Below are 13,794 nucleotides of genomic sequence, written 5' to 3'. Positions count from 1 at the left end.
TCTCTTGGGGGTGACTCTTAGGCCTAAATTTTAAGTAGACTTGACCTATCCTTTGTGGGGTCAAGTTTCATATGAACAAACCCTAATACTGGGGGCTCAGCCTGTAGCTTTGGTTGTCCGCTTGTGAGAATATCAAGAATTCGACTTGGGGAGGTTGAATTTCTCCCTGCTCTCACCATTCCCCGAAGGGGGCTTGCAAATACTTTTCCACTCACTGATCGAATCACTCTGGGATTCATCGGGGCATAACTCTGGACAAACCAACAAAATCTCATGTCCTACCTGAGATTCCAAGTACTTATGATGTTCAATCAAACTATCTACGTAAGTTATATTAGGAAATGCTCTAGTCAAAATCTAAATTTTGTAACAAATAAGCATTTTTTGCTTTAGTCTCACACATAAGGTGACATTTTAAAATATTAATTACCATCTATTTTCAGCACCCTGCGATAATGACATTCCTTTATTGTTCCTCATGCAGAAACATTTTAAAAATTTGTTCATTGTACATTTCACTATTATACACTCTAGGCATTCCTAGATTATACCATCTCAATCTTTAACATCTATCTTTCTTTCTGATTTCATTTATGTCCCCAGCCCTCCTCCCTCTATCATTCTCACATGCAGCTTCATTCAGTGTTTTAATATAATTATATTACAGTTAGGTAGTATTGTGGTGTCCATTTCTGAGTTTTTGTATCTAGTCCTGTTGCACAGTCTGTATTCCTTCAGCTCCAATTACCCAATATCTTACCCTATTTCTATCTCCTGATGGTCTCTGTTACCAATGACATATTCCAAGTTTATTCATTAATGTCAGTTCATATCAGTGAGACCATACAGTATTTGTCCTTTAGTTTTTGGCTAGTCTCACTCAGCATAATGTTCTCAAGGTCCATCCATGTTGTTACATACTTCATGAGTTTAGTCTTAAAGCTGCATAATATTCCATCGTATGTATATACCACAGTTTGTTTAGCCACTCGTCTGTTGATGGACAGTTTGGCTGTTTCCATCTCTTTGCAATTGTAAATCATGCTGCTGTAAACATTGGTGTGCAAGTGTCCGTTTGTGTCTTTGCCGTTAAGTCCTCTGAGTAGATACCTACCAGTGGTATTGCTGGGCCATATGGCAATTCTATATTCAGCTTTTTGAGGAACCGCCAACCTGCCTTCCACAGCGGTTGCACCATTTGACATTCCCACCAACAGTGAATAAGTGTGCCTCTTATTCACATCCTCTCCAGCACTTGTCATTTTCTGTTTTGTTGATAATGGCCTTTCTGGTGGGTGTGAGATGATATCTCATTGTGGTTTTGATTTTCATTTCTCTAATGGCCAGGGACATTGAGCATCTCTTCATGTGCCTTTTGGCCATTTGTATTTCCCCTTCTGAGAGGTGTCTGTTCAAGTGTTTTTCCCATTTTGTGATTGGATTGGCTGTCTTTTTGTTGTTGAGTTGAACAATCTGTTTATAAATTCTGGATACTAGACCTTTATCTGATATGTCATTTCCAAATATTGTCTCCCATCGTGTAAGCTGTCTTTTTTACTTTCTTGATGAAGTTCTTTGATGCACAAAAGTGTTTAATTTTGAGGAGCTCCCATTTCTTTCTTTCTTTCTTCAGTGCTCTTGCTTTAGGTGTAAGGCCTATAAAACCACCTCCAATTGTAAGTTTCATAAGATATCTCCCTACATTTTCCTCTAACTGTTTTATGGTCTTAGACCTGATGTTTAGATCTTTGATCCATTTTGAGTTAACTTTTGTATAGGGTGTGAGATACGGGTCCTCTTTCATTCTTTTGCATATGGATATCCGGTTCCATAGGCACCATTTATTGAAGAGACTGTTCTGTCCCAGGTGAGTTGACTTGACTGCTTTATCAAAGATCGAATGTCCATAGATGAGAGGGTCTATATCTGAGCACTCTGTTCGATTCCATTGGTCAATATATCTATCTTTATGTCAGTATCATGCTGTTTTGACCACTGTGACTTCATGATATGCCTTAAAGTCAGGCAGTGTGAGACCTCCAGCTTCGTTTTTTTCCCTCAAGATACTTTTAGCAATTCGGGGCACCCTGCCCTTCCAGATAAATTTGCTTATTAGTTTTTCTGTTTCTGAAAAATAAGTTGTTGGGATTTTGATTGGTATTGCGTTGAATCTGTAGATCAATTTAGGTAGAATTGACATCTTAACTATATTTAGTCTTCCAATCCATGAACACAGTATGCCCTTCCATCTATTTAGGTCTTCTATGATTTCTTTTAACAGTTTCTTTTAGTTTTCTTTGTATAGGTCTTTTGTCTCTTTAGTTAAATTTATTCCAAAGTATTTTATTCTTTTAGTTGCAATTGTAAATGGACTTCGTTTCTTGATTTCCCCCTCAGATTGTTCATTACTAGTGTATAGAAACACTTCAGATTTTTGAATGTTGATCTTGTAACCTGCCACTTTGCTGTATTCGTTTATTAGCTCTAGTAGTTTTGCTGTGGATTTTTCAGAGTTTTCGACATATAGTATCATATAATCTGCAAACAGTGATAGTTTTACTTCTTCCTTTCCAATTTTGATGCCTTGTATTTCTTTTTCTTGTCTAATTGCTCTGGCTAGAACTTCCAACACAATGTTGAATAACAGTGGTGATAGTGGACATCCTTGTCTTGTTCCTGATCTTAGGGGGAAAGTTTTCAATTTTTCCCCATTGAGGATGATATTAGCTGTGGGTTTTTCATATATTCCCTTTATCATTTTAAGGAAATTCCCTTGTATTCCTATCCTTTGAAGTGTTTTCAACAGGAAAAGGTGTTGAATTTTGTCAAATATCTTCTCTGCATCAATTGAGATGATCATGTGAATTTTCTGTTTTGATTTGTTGATATGGTGTATTATATTAATTGATTTTCTTATGTTGAACCATCCTTGCATACCTGGGATGAATCCTACTTGGTCATGATGTATAATTCTTTTAATGTGTTGCTGGATTCAGTTTGCTAGAATTTTGTTGAGGATTTTTGCATCTATATTCATTAGAGAGATTGGTCTGTAGTTTTCTTTTTTTGTAATATCTTTGCCTGGTTTGGGTATGAAGGTGATGTTGGCTTCATAGAATGAATTAGGTAGCTTTCCCTCCACTTCAGGTTTTTTCAAGAGTTTGAGCAGGGTTGGTACTAATTCTTTCTGGATGTTTGGTAGAATCCACATGTGAAGCCGTCTGGTTCTGGACTTTTCTTTTTAGGAAGCTTTTAATTGACTGATTCAATTTCTTTGCTTGTGATTGGTTTGTTGAGGTCATCTATTTCTTCTTGAGTCAAAGTTGGTTGTTTCTGCCTTTCTAGGAAGTTGTCCACTTCATCTACATTGTTGTATTTATTAGCATAAAGTTGTTCGTAGTATTCTGTTATTACCTCCTTTATTTCTGTGGGGTCAGTGGTTATGTCTTCTCTTCGATTTCTGATCTTATTTATGTTTGTCCTCTCTCTTCGTCTTTTTGTCAATCTTGCTAAGGGCCCATCAATCTTATTGATTTTCTCATAGAACCAACTTCTGGTTTTATTGATTTTCTCAATTGTTTTCATATTCTCAATTTCATTTATTTCTGCTCTAATCTTTGTTATTTCTTTCCTTTTGCTTGCTTTGGGGTTGGTTTGCTGTTCTTTCTCCAGTTCTTCCAAATGGACAGTTGATTCCTGAATTTTTGCCCTTTCTTCTTTTTTGATATAGGTATTTAGGGCAATAAATTTCCCTCTTAGCCCTGCCTTTGCTGCGTCCCATAAATTTTGATATGCTGTGTTTTCATTTTCATTTGCGTCGAGATATTTACTGATTTCTCTTGTAATTTCTTCCTTGACCCACTGGTTGTTTAAGAGTGTGTTATTGAGCCTCCACATATTTGTGAATTTTCTGGCGCTCTGCCTATTATTGATTTTCAACTTCATTCCTTTATGATCTGAGAAAGTGTTGTGTATGATTTTCATTCTTTTTGAGTTTGTTAAGACTTGCTTTGTGTCCCAGCATATGGTCTATCTTTGAGAATGATCCATGTGCACTTGAGAAAAAGGTGTATCCTGCTGTTGTGGGGTGCAATGTCCTATAAATGTCTGTTAAGTCTAACTCATTTATTATAATATTCAAATTCTCTTTTTCTTTATTGATCCTCTGTCTAGATGTTCTGTCCATTGATGAGAGTGGGGAGTTGAAGTCTCCAACTATTATGGTATATGTGTCTATTTCCCTTTTCAGTGTTTGCAGTGTTTGCCTCATGTATTTTGGGACATTCTGGTTCGGTGCTTAAATATTTATGATTGTTATGTCTTCATGTTGAATTGTTCCTTTTATTAGTACATAGTATCTTTCTTTGTCTCTTTTAACTGTTTTACATTTGAAGTCTAATTTGTTGGATATTAGTGTAGCTACTCCTGCTCTTTTCTGGTTGTTATTTGCATGGAATATCTTTTCTTAACCTTTCACTTTCAATCTATGTTTATCTTTGGGTCTAAAATGTGTTTCCTGTAGACAGCATATAGAAGGATCCTGTTTTTTAATCCATTCTGCCAGTCCATGTCTTTTGATTGGGGAGTTCAATCCATTAACATTTAGTGTTATTACTTATGGGTAGTAATTTCTTCTACCATTTTGCCTTTTGAATTTTGTATGTCATATCTAATTTTCCTTCTTTCTACACTCTTCTCCACACCTCTCTCTTCTCTCTTTTCATATGTCTCTATTGCTCTCTGTAGTATTTCTTTCAGAGGTGGTCTCTTGGTCACAAATTCTCTCAGTGATATTTGTCTGGAAATGTTTTAATTTCTCCCTCATTTTTGAAGGACAATTTTGCTGGATATAGAATTCTTGGTTGGCAGTTTTTCTCTTTTAGTAATTTAAATATATCATCCCACTGTCTTCAGATTTCTCACATTTTCTGCTGAGAAATCTACACATAGTCTTATTGGGTTTCCCTTGTATGTGATGAATTGCTTTTCTCTTGCTGCTTTCAAGATCCTCTCTTTCTCTTTGAGCTCTGAGATTCTGAGCAGTAAGTGTCTTGGAGAACATCTGTTTGGATCGCTTCTCTTTGGAGTGCGCTGCACTTCTCGGATCTGTAATTTTAGGTCTTTCATAAGAGTTTGGAAATTTTCAGTGATAATTTCTTCCATTAGTTTTTCTCCTCCTTTTCCCTTCTCTTCTCCTTCTGGGACACCCACAACACGTATATTTGTGTAATTCATATTATCGGGCTGTCTTTTAAGAGAGGTAATCAAGGGAGCAAGGATCCTGAGGAAGTTGGAATAAGAAAAATTAGTTAATACTGAACCTCTCATTCATCCATTTACTCAACAGATATTTATTGAGTGTCTATTTTGTCCTAGACACTGCAGGATTATGAACATTCAGAGTGGGCAAACCATAATCAGTCCCTCAAGTAGGAAATGGGGATGCTAGAAAGAGTGTATGAGATGTTACTTCCTCAAAAGGCCCAGTGTGTCTTGATTGGGAGAACATTATAAAGTTTTTTAAGATGTAGGAATTTTGAGATCATAACAAGTTCAGTTTATTTTTCTTTTAGATCTGTACTTATCTACAAAGGAACAGTGTTGGCTTCCCTATAATGCATTGCAGTTGAACTCTTTGCTTGAGCTGCTTGGGACATGCAGAAGTGACTATTAGAGTAAAATTTTACTGAGTTTTAAACAAAGTCTTGCAAACAGAATAGCTGTATGATTATCTGGCAAGGAGTGTATCTAATTCAGCTTTGGATTCCCCACTTAACACAGTGCCTAGTACATAGCAAATACCCAATAACTCTGGTTCATTGGTTCCGTTATGGTTAATGAAATAGGGAAGAAAGGGAAAGAGAATACATAGGAGAGAGTAAATTCTGGTGATATCAAGCAGGAGTGTGAGGTGGCAGTGAAATAAAATGATGAATGAGCAAGGCGAGTACATGGCATATAATGGACTTTATTCAAATGTTTAGACTCTGTTTCAATAACCAGGGGAGGGAGAAACTGTGTTTAGCTAATCTGGAAATGCCATTGGGTTTTGGTGTTGAGAGAGAAGGCAACTTTCTTTTGATCCCCCTGTATCCTACTTCCCCACCATGGTCTTTATTTTATTTTCTGAGGTTCCAGCTTTTGAGTGCAGTGTTTGATTCTTTAAAAAGTTGGGTAACCAAACATGCTGGGACAATCTTGGTTAAGCCTAGTGTGTTGTTCAGGATAATTGTCTGTAGTGCCCTCTTCAGGATCAAAAGAGTCTGGTTTGGGTGATAATTGAATGTGGCCACGCAACTAGTAAAAGGAACCTGGTAGCATGCTGTTTCCTAAAAAAAAAAAAATAATAAAAGACTTTATAAAATTCTGGCTACTTTGATGAATTAACTTAATTTGGATATATTTCCAGGAAATTACATATTAGGGTACAGTCTGATGTCTTTTAATAAGTAGAAAGAAGAGAAAATAAGCAGTAGCTGAAAACAATCAGATGTAGAGAGAGATAAATTGGTTTCAATAAAATGGACTTTAATGACAGCTAATTACTGGCATAACCGTATGAGAAAGGGCATTAAACGTTATCATGATGATGATTAGTATTGATGGAATCTAGCATTCTTGGAGAAAATCTTGTCATCATCACTAGTTTGATTTAGAGTTACAGTATTTCCACAGCAGTGGTAATTTAATTCAGATGCATTTTCATTTATCCTCTAAGAAGAGAGTAAAAGAAATAATTTCTTAAAACAGAAGTTTTGTCAGAGGTTTTAAGAAATGGCTGGAGGGAAAATTGTTATAATTCAGATTTTTTCCTTAATTTTTTGTTAAATTGCATCTTTTGATGAAAATTGTGGTAATATTTTAGTCAAATGAGGTATTCACATAAAGACTCTGAGGGCATTAATAGAATATATATTGGTGTTTTTCTTCTGATTAAATAGGTGAAATTAGCTTTTTATTACATATATATGGATTTGAAGAAACAAACTAGTATTAGTCAGACAAATATATGTAAAAGCTTTCAGTATTCAGGTAATGCTTGGCAATAATTGCAATGAGGGTTGGATTTGTAGGATTAAAAATTATGACCAGTCTTTTCCATATTAATAAATTATGATATAGTGATGTATTTACCTTCAGCTACCTTAGTAACTTGTTTCCTGCATTATTATCTTTCATTGGAGCTTAGATTTTCATAGTGGAAGGACTGTTTCTATGTATGTGATCCTAAAATTCTATTCAACTTGGACTTAAATTCTGGCTATCTGTGGGTGAGTTCTTTCTCTGAGCCTCATTTTTCTAGCAAGGGGAATAATAATAATAATTTCTACTGCTTAGAGTTTATTAAAAGAATATTCACTAATTTCTGAATCTGGAATAAACACTACGGGTATAACACAGAGTTTAGTGTTCTCCCATGTTCACGAATTAATAGACACTGAGGATGGAGAGGTATGTGTGATTGTGGGAAGGGTGATAGTCAAAATAGTAAACAACCAGTTTGTGGCCTATCAGAATGGATGCTGATGAAAAATTATGGAGAGTCATCGTGGGGCCTACCCTCTGAATATGAACCTGATTTGTTGGCATCCAAAAATCTGTGTTTGTATCTGTGATGCTTGCAAGAAAACCCATTGAGTCTCTTGGTTAAGTCAGCGCCCCCTTTTCTGAGATGACTAGGAAAGGAAACCATCTTCCTGTGATGAGGAGATCCCGAGCTTCGTGCCAGGATTCCTGTCCCAAAGTTTCTCCTTTTCTTTGGGGATCCTTATCATTGCTGTCAGCATTGTGGTAACTCATTGGGAAGTCTATGTTTCTATTTTCCACTCCAGACTTAGTCTGGAAGCATGTCCTTAGTTCCCTATGGCAGATGGAAATTGAGTTTATAACTTTCAGCAACAGCCCAAGAGTCCCATAAAATTGCCTGTTAGCAGCGTCAGCTGGCAGTATCTGCAGGCCTAGACCTGTTCTCGCTGTGCCCTCCACTAGGCTGCCTCTCAGGCTGAGTCCATCCCACTGCCATCCCCAAAAGCGAGCATCAGCCTATCTAGAGATAGACTCCAGGGATTAGAGACTGTGGGAGGGTTTCCTTCTACACAAGTGTTTCCGTGGTAGATTCTGTTTCTTATCTCAGGATCTGCTGTTTTCCTGACATAATTGACATGGGGAAAGTTCACCTCCCACAGAGCAGACCTTAACCACTTGCTGCTGTTTTTGATGGTTGGTAGCAGAACCTTTACAGGACAAAATAAAGCCTGTGTGTAAATTTCTGAAGGCTCTCTTAAGCCTTTGTAAAAAGGGAAAACAAGAAAATATATTCCTGTATAGCTGCAAATTAATTCAGCCTTTGGAGGCAATGAATCTGTTTTGAAAATAGCCATTTATTATCTCACCACTGTGAGGCTCATAAGTTAGCTATGAATTTGTTTCCTTTAAACTTGTTCATAAAAAACTGACCTTTATTTTAAAATCTCTAAAAGGTAATCTCAGAAACAACTTTTTAGAATGATTTCTTGGGATTTTTTTTTCCTTTTTATCTTTTCATATTTAAAATCTAAATAATAGAATAGGCCTTGTTCTTTACAGGGCTGTGGAAATTAGATTGCATTATTACTTTGATAAACACACATATTGCTGCATGGAATGAATCACTCTCCCATTGTGATCTCCAAATGAAACAAGGAGAGATAATCTTGGATTTACTGAGATAAACTTATCTCAGTTTTTCTAAATATTGTGTGAACATAATACAATTCATTTGGATGACTATGGAATGAAACTCTTGTTTTAACAGCCATTAGATATTTCATGGGGACTGACTGGGTAGAAGGAAAATATATGGTAAAGATGGTTTGGCAAGTTGATAGAATCTGAAGTAGCATTTACATCACCAATTGAAATTAAATTTTTGCAAAATGATGTATAGCTTGACTTCTGTGACTAAGGGGTTATTCTTTTGACAAGTCTTTATGAAAGAACACAAGAAAGGAAATTATATGCGTGCATCAGGCTTTGCACTTACATGGTAAAGCCTCCTTTAAAGGGTATTAATAATCTTGTTCCATACATCTAACAAAAGGTAGCTGTACTTTGTCATGAGAGACTTCCTCAGTTTCCAGAAACAAGAGGACATCACAGAGAGAGGCTTGCTTTCTCTGCATTCAGGCTTCTGTTGATATCATTACTGCATTTGACTCTCATATGAAGAAGCCTTTTGGTCATACCAACAATTTATTCTAAGCCATTTATCTTAACTTCTTAGCTTCAAATGCAAAATTTGTGTGGTTAGCTTGAGACATGTGCAGATAAATTGCCTAGGGTACAGCTTTTTCAGTCTTGGAACTAAATATGCTGCAGTACACTGAACTGATGGATGGAACTTTTCAGCAATATTGATGTTTCTTCAGTTGAATATAAATCTTGGGTGCCTTGCGTTTTCATATTCATGTGTAGTTCTTGACTACTGGTTTTCAAATTGTCTCATCTGTCAGAAAACTCCCTTTAGGTTAGGTGGAAAGGCAAAGAAATTTGTCCTTCCTCGCCTGGTAATCTTCTCACTCCTAACACTAAGGATTTATGCAGATGTAAATAGTAGCAGCTCCTGGTTCACTGACATTCCATTTCCCTTTGCTTACTTGATTTAGAATTTGGAATATGTTTTCCAATGGGGGAAAATGATACAAAGAATCATGAACCTACCAAAACTTTCTAAATTCATAACATTCCAGAACCAATGTTTCTTGGTTCTGGAATGTTATGCTTGGGTATCTTAAGGTACATGCACATTTTCATGCTTAATGTCAGTAGACAGCACACTCATCTCTACCTGTACACTCCTGGGGCAGCATTGTAGTTGGGGTTCTTAGTGGGAAGTAATGAAACTGGTTGAATGATTTAAGCAGAAAAGCAATATATTGAGAGGATATTGGGTAGTTTCTCCCACTGTCATAATTTGGAAACAAGCAGGAACAAGTAGAGACTACAGCTTGATTCACAGTCAAGGTCATACAATATGATTCGTTGTATGTAGGATGGATCCTGTCACTGAACACTGGGCATTGTCTTTTGAAATGTGGTCCTTCAATTTGGATACATGGTTGTCTGGTGCTTAAGGAAGTGTGGATTCCATTTACTATACTTTTCAGTTTCATTCAGAGATTTGTTACTTTTATTGTCAAATGAACTAATTTTGAAACTAGATTTCTTGATACACGTACATAATAGGTAAAAGGGTCAGTTATCACTAAAGTCTAAATTCTAAGTCTTACCTCAAACCCAGTCCCAAGTATAACAAAATTTCCAACATTACAAAGAAATGGCCTCCATTCCTTGGAGTTTTCCATGATCGTAATCATGGTCTTTCTCAGGTTTCCTACTGGTTTGCCTTTGAGTTATATCTGAACTTTAAAAACATTCTTTTCTTAAGAGCTACCTTATTCTGTAGTCCCTGTTTGTTCTGCAGAAAACTGAGCTTCAATGAAGGACCTCTGTAGATTTTATAGAAGAATTTTGAACCATGACGTCTTCTTCACCATTCCTGCGAAAAAACTCATATCATCTCTTGCAAAATGCAGAAGTAATGTGTCAAAGGCTTACAATGAACATGTAAACACCACAACAGAATCAGGACCAAATGGGATCTCTTGACTTTTCTCCTTAACTTTAGTGAGTACCACACTATTCAGAGTAACAACTAATTCCTTCTTTTACAGTGTTTAAAATAGTATTCAAGTAAATCCAGGATTTCTGTTAAGGTTACCTTAGGGCCTTATTAAACCATTTTAAGGCAAAGGGGCCTTCAATTCAAATTTCAAAATTTCAAAAATTTCAAAATTTCAAAATTTCAAACCCTACAGGGTTTGAATAGATACAGGGAAACCTGATTCTCATGCTAGAGTTTATAGTATTTTGTTTTTCTTAATAATATTTACCTTCACATGGTAGGATTCATATTTTCATGTTTCAGACACCTCATGTTCTTTGTTGATAAGTCCAGATTGAGACTGTCTAGAGGTCCTGAGAAGAAGATTTCTATTTGAAGTCTCCTGTTTTCATTGTTATAGGTAAAGAGTTCAGGAACATCTGTTTTGTGCTAAAGCTTACAAGAACTGTCACTGTTTCTGAGTAAGAAGCAGGAAGTACTTCTGTCCTTAAACCCCAAAATAGATGCTCTTTCTCATTGTATCATTGCCCAAAAGATCACCTTTTTTGATGAGATGGGCACATCAGTTGTGGTTTTCACACAGTTAATGATCAGATTATTTAATGCAGAGTGTGGGAAAAATGACTCTGGTGAAATAGATAGTGGAAATTATTTACTGAATGTCTGAACAACAACAGCTTTATTCCTTTTCTTTTTCTTTCAATAATTTTTCCCCTTCTTCCCTTTAATTTTCACTTATTATTTTTGTCTTATTTTAACATATTAGCACATTTGCACATTACTCACTTCATTTTAATCTTAAAAGATCATCACCAGTGGAGAAAAAATTATTTGCAAAAAAGGGTTGAATGTGCCAGGATTTAGCCATACTGTATATACTCTAACTTGCTTTAAATGACTCTGCAAAATATTGTGTATTAATGGTTTGGCAGTTGGAATTTAAAAATTAACTCTGCTGAATTTACAAAGTTCTGTCTGTGTTTCTAAAAGTGGGGCAAGAGATAAAAAACCAGTAATTGAAGGGAATTGGACAGTACATACAAAAGTGCCTCGTAAGCTACTACAACTTAGATAGTATTTAAGGAAGAAGAAGCAAATTAGGAAAACCATAATGAAGAGAGAATTTGTACATTCTAGTTTTTTACTGAAAATGCAGTAGTACTTGTACTTACTATTGAGGTAGTTAGATTAAAACATTTATTATTTATTAACCAAGAGGAATGTTCTGTCAAAAATAATTTGAAAAAAGAATCTTATCACATGGATTGGTGAAAGTTGGATGGAAACCAATAGCCATATGACCTTCTCAGCTCTAAATAAATATCTGTGCATTGTAGGAGGTTGTGTACTGTGTCCTACCCTCCATTTAATTAAGGTTTACTTAAAAAAATTTTTTTTTCTTCTGAGCCTTTAATTTTGTTCTCATACGTGCCTTTGCGTGGAAGGTGTTATTAACACATTTTACTGAGCATAGAAAGGCTAATTGACTTGTTTACAGATACTTGCCTAGTAAGTAGGAAAGACCTCCCTTCTCTAAATTTTGAGTTTTTCCCCTCATTTCCACAGATACTTCACATCAGAGCAATTAGTTGTGTTGTGTTTCTGAGATTCTGCTTATTAAATTTTTCTAAAGGAGGTAGGTTGTTGTTCACTTGGCCTCTTCAGCCAGGATTTGGTTATTTATCTATAAGATGCAAATACAAATAAAACCCCTGGGCATGTTTTAGCCTTGGTTGTATTTTTGCTAAGTGACTATAAGTGATTGATTTCTGCTTAAGGAACACTATTTGAATTCTCTAAGAACCAAGAAATAAAAAAGGCATGCCAGTAGCCAAAGTATGTGTTCAGAGTGTGTGTGCTGGTATCTGTGATTGTGCTCTTCAGAGCTTCACCTGCAGCTTGGCATTTTAGTTCAATTCTCTTAGGCTTCAGTATTTTATTTGATTTGCGAAATACAGCTGTCTTGAAGAAAGAACCCTGAGGCTAATGAGACACGTTAACTCTTAAGGGCAAGGGGTAAAAGGCAGACAAAAGATCCCACAAATCATAGCAGCCTTGGAGTGAAGGAGCAGACAGCCCTCTGTGCCTTGGAAGGTTCTGAGAACATCTGTCTTGGCCAGTGGCTTTTGTAGGCAGGTTTAGCCTGGTTACCAACTGCAAAGACATAAAGCCTATCTGTAAGGTTTGATTTCAGGGCCCAGGGACACACCCTGGCTCTCTATTCCTCATAGATTCATCTTCCACTCAGATCCAACTCTATTTGGCTCAGATTTTGGCTCTAGACTTGATCTGTAACTTGGTTTCCCCTTCGGCTCTCCAAAGTCTGTGTATATTCATGTAATCCTGATGTTCGAATTTCAACAGGCTCTTTTTTTTTTTTTTTTTTTTTACTCAGTGCACCCTGTTGGTTTGATAGGAAGGAACTTCTCACTTTGCCTGTTCATAGTAGTAGAAACCTGCCTGTTATCTGCTGGACTGGCAACTTTTCCTTAATTTTTTATTCTCATATTCCAATGGAAAAAAAATTTATAGATGATTAAACAAAGATTAATCATATTCCAGATTCTCTGAAGAAGGAATTGCCTTCTGGAAGAATTAATCTGGTATGGCTGAAATTAAATCCGTCTTATTTCTTGGATGGGTAGTCCTTCACCTATTATGAGAATTTTGATCATTTTTGATGTCTTATTCCTTGGATTTTCTAAAAAGAAGAAATTGTATTGTAACTACAGAGTGATGCATAGAATTATAAATTAATGAGTTAAAGAATATATTATTTTTGAAGAGTAAAAGGAACTTTTTGGTGGCTAGTACAAGTTTTCCTCTAAAAGATGCTTCATTAAAGAAAGCTGTTTTTTTTTCCTTTTGTTTACAGCTTCTTCTTGTAGGTCAATCGCAACGAATACTTTAGCAGATAGATTATGGTATCTTAAAAATAATGAAAGGAGAATAGTAGAACTGTGGTTGCTGATATGAAATGTTTATTTTAGAGAGAATTCTTGGCATTTTTGCCCCACATCAGTATAAACTTGTAGGAGAAGAGGTAAGCATTAACGTGTTTATTGAGGATTAATGTGCTTATAGAGCATTTGTGGTAGTGAATATATTACAGAGTGTACCATAAATATAGT

General features: G+C 35.9%; 1 protein-coding gene across 18 annotated transcripts in view; it reads left to right on the top strand.

Annotated features, from left to right (window-relative positions):
* APBB2 (amyloid beta precursor protein binding family B member 2) overlaps positions 1 to 13,794 on the top strand; it is a 452,510-nt gene that overhangs the window by 128,886 nt on the left and 309,830 nt on the right. For 2 of the 18 annotated variants that reach the window (XM_077136703.1, XM_077136702.1), the window contains one exon: positions 10,463 to 13,706. The exons of 15 other annotated variants lie outside the window; for them this stretch is intronic. The gene's annotated coding sequence lies outside the window, so the exon portion shown is untranslated. The remainder of the gene's footprint in view (positions 1 to 10,462; positions 13,707 to 13,794) is intronic. One more of the 18 variants, XM_077136704.1, reaches the window with a different exon arrangement.

This window comes from Tamandua tetradactyla, chromosome 19, assembly GCF_023851605.1.
Source record: "Tamandua tetradactyla isolate mTamTet1 chromosome 19, mTamTet1.pri, whole genome shotgun sequence".
NCBI classification, from domain to species: Eukaryota; Metazoa; Chordata; class Mammalia; order Pilosa; family Myrmecophagidae; genus Tamandua; species Tamandua tetradactyla.
The sequence above is the reverse complement of the archived record's forward strand: the minus strand, read 5'-3'. Positions and strand labels throughout refer to the sequence as shown.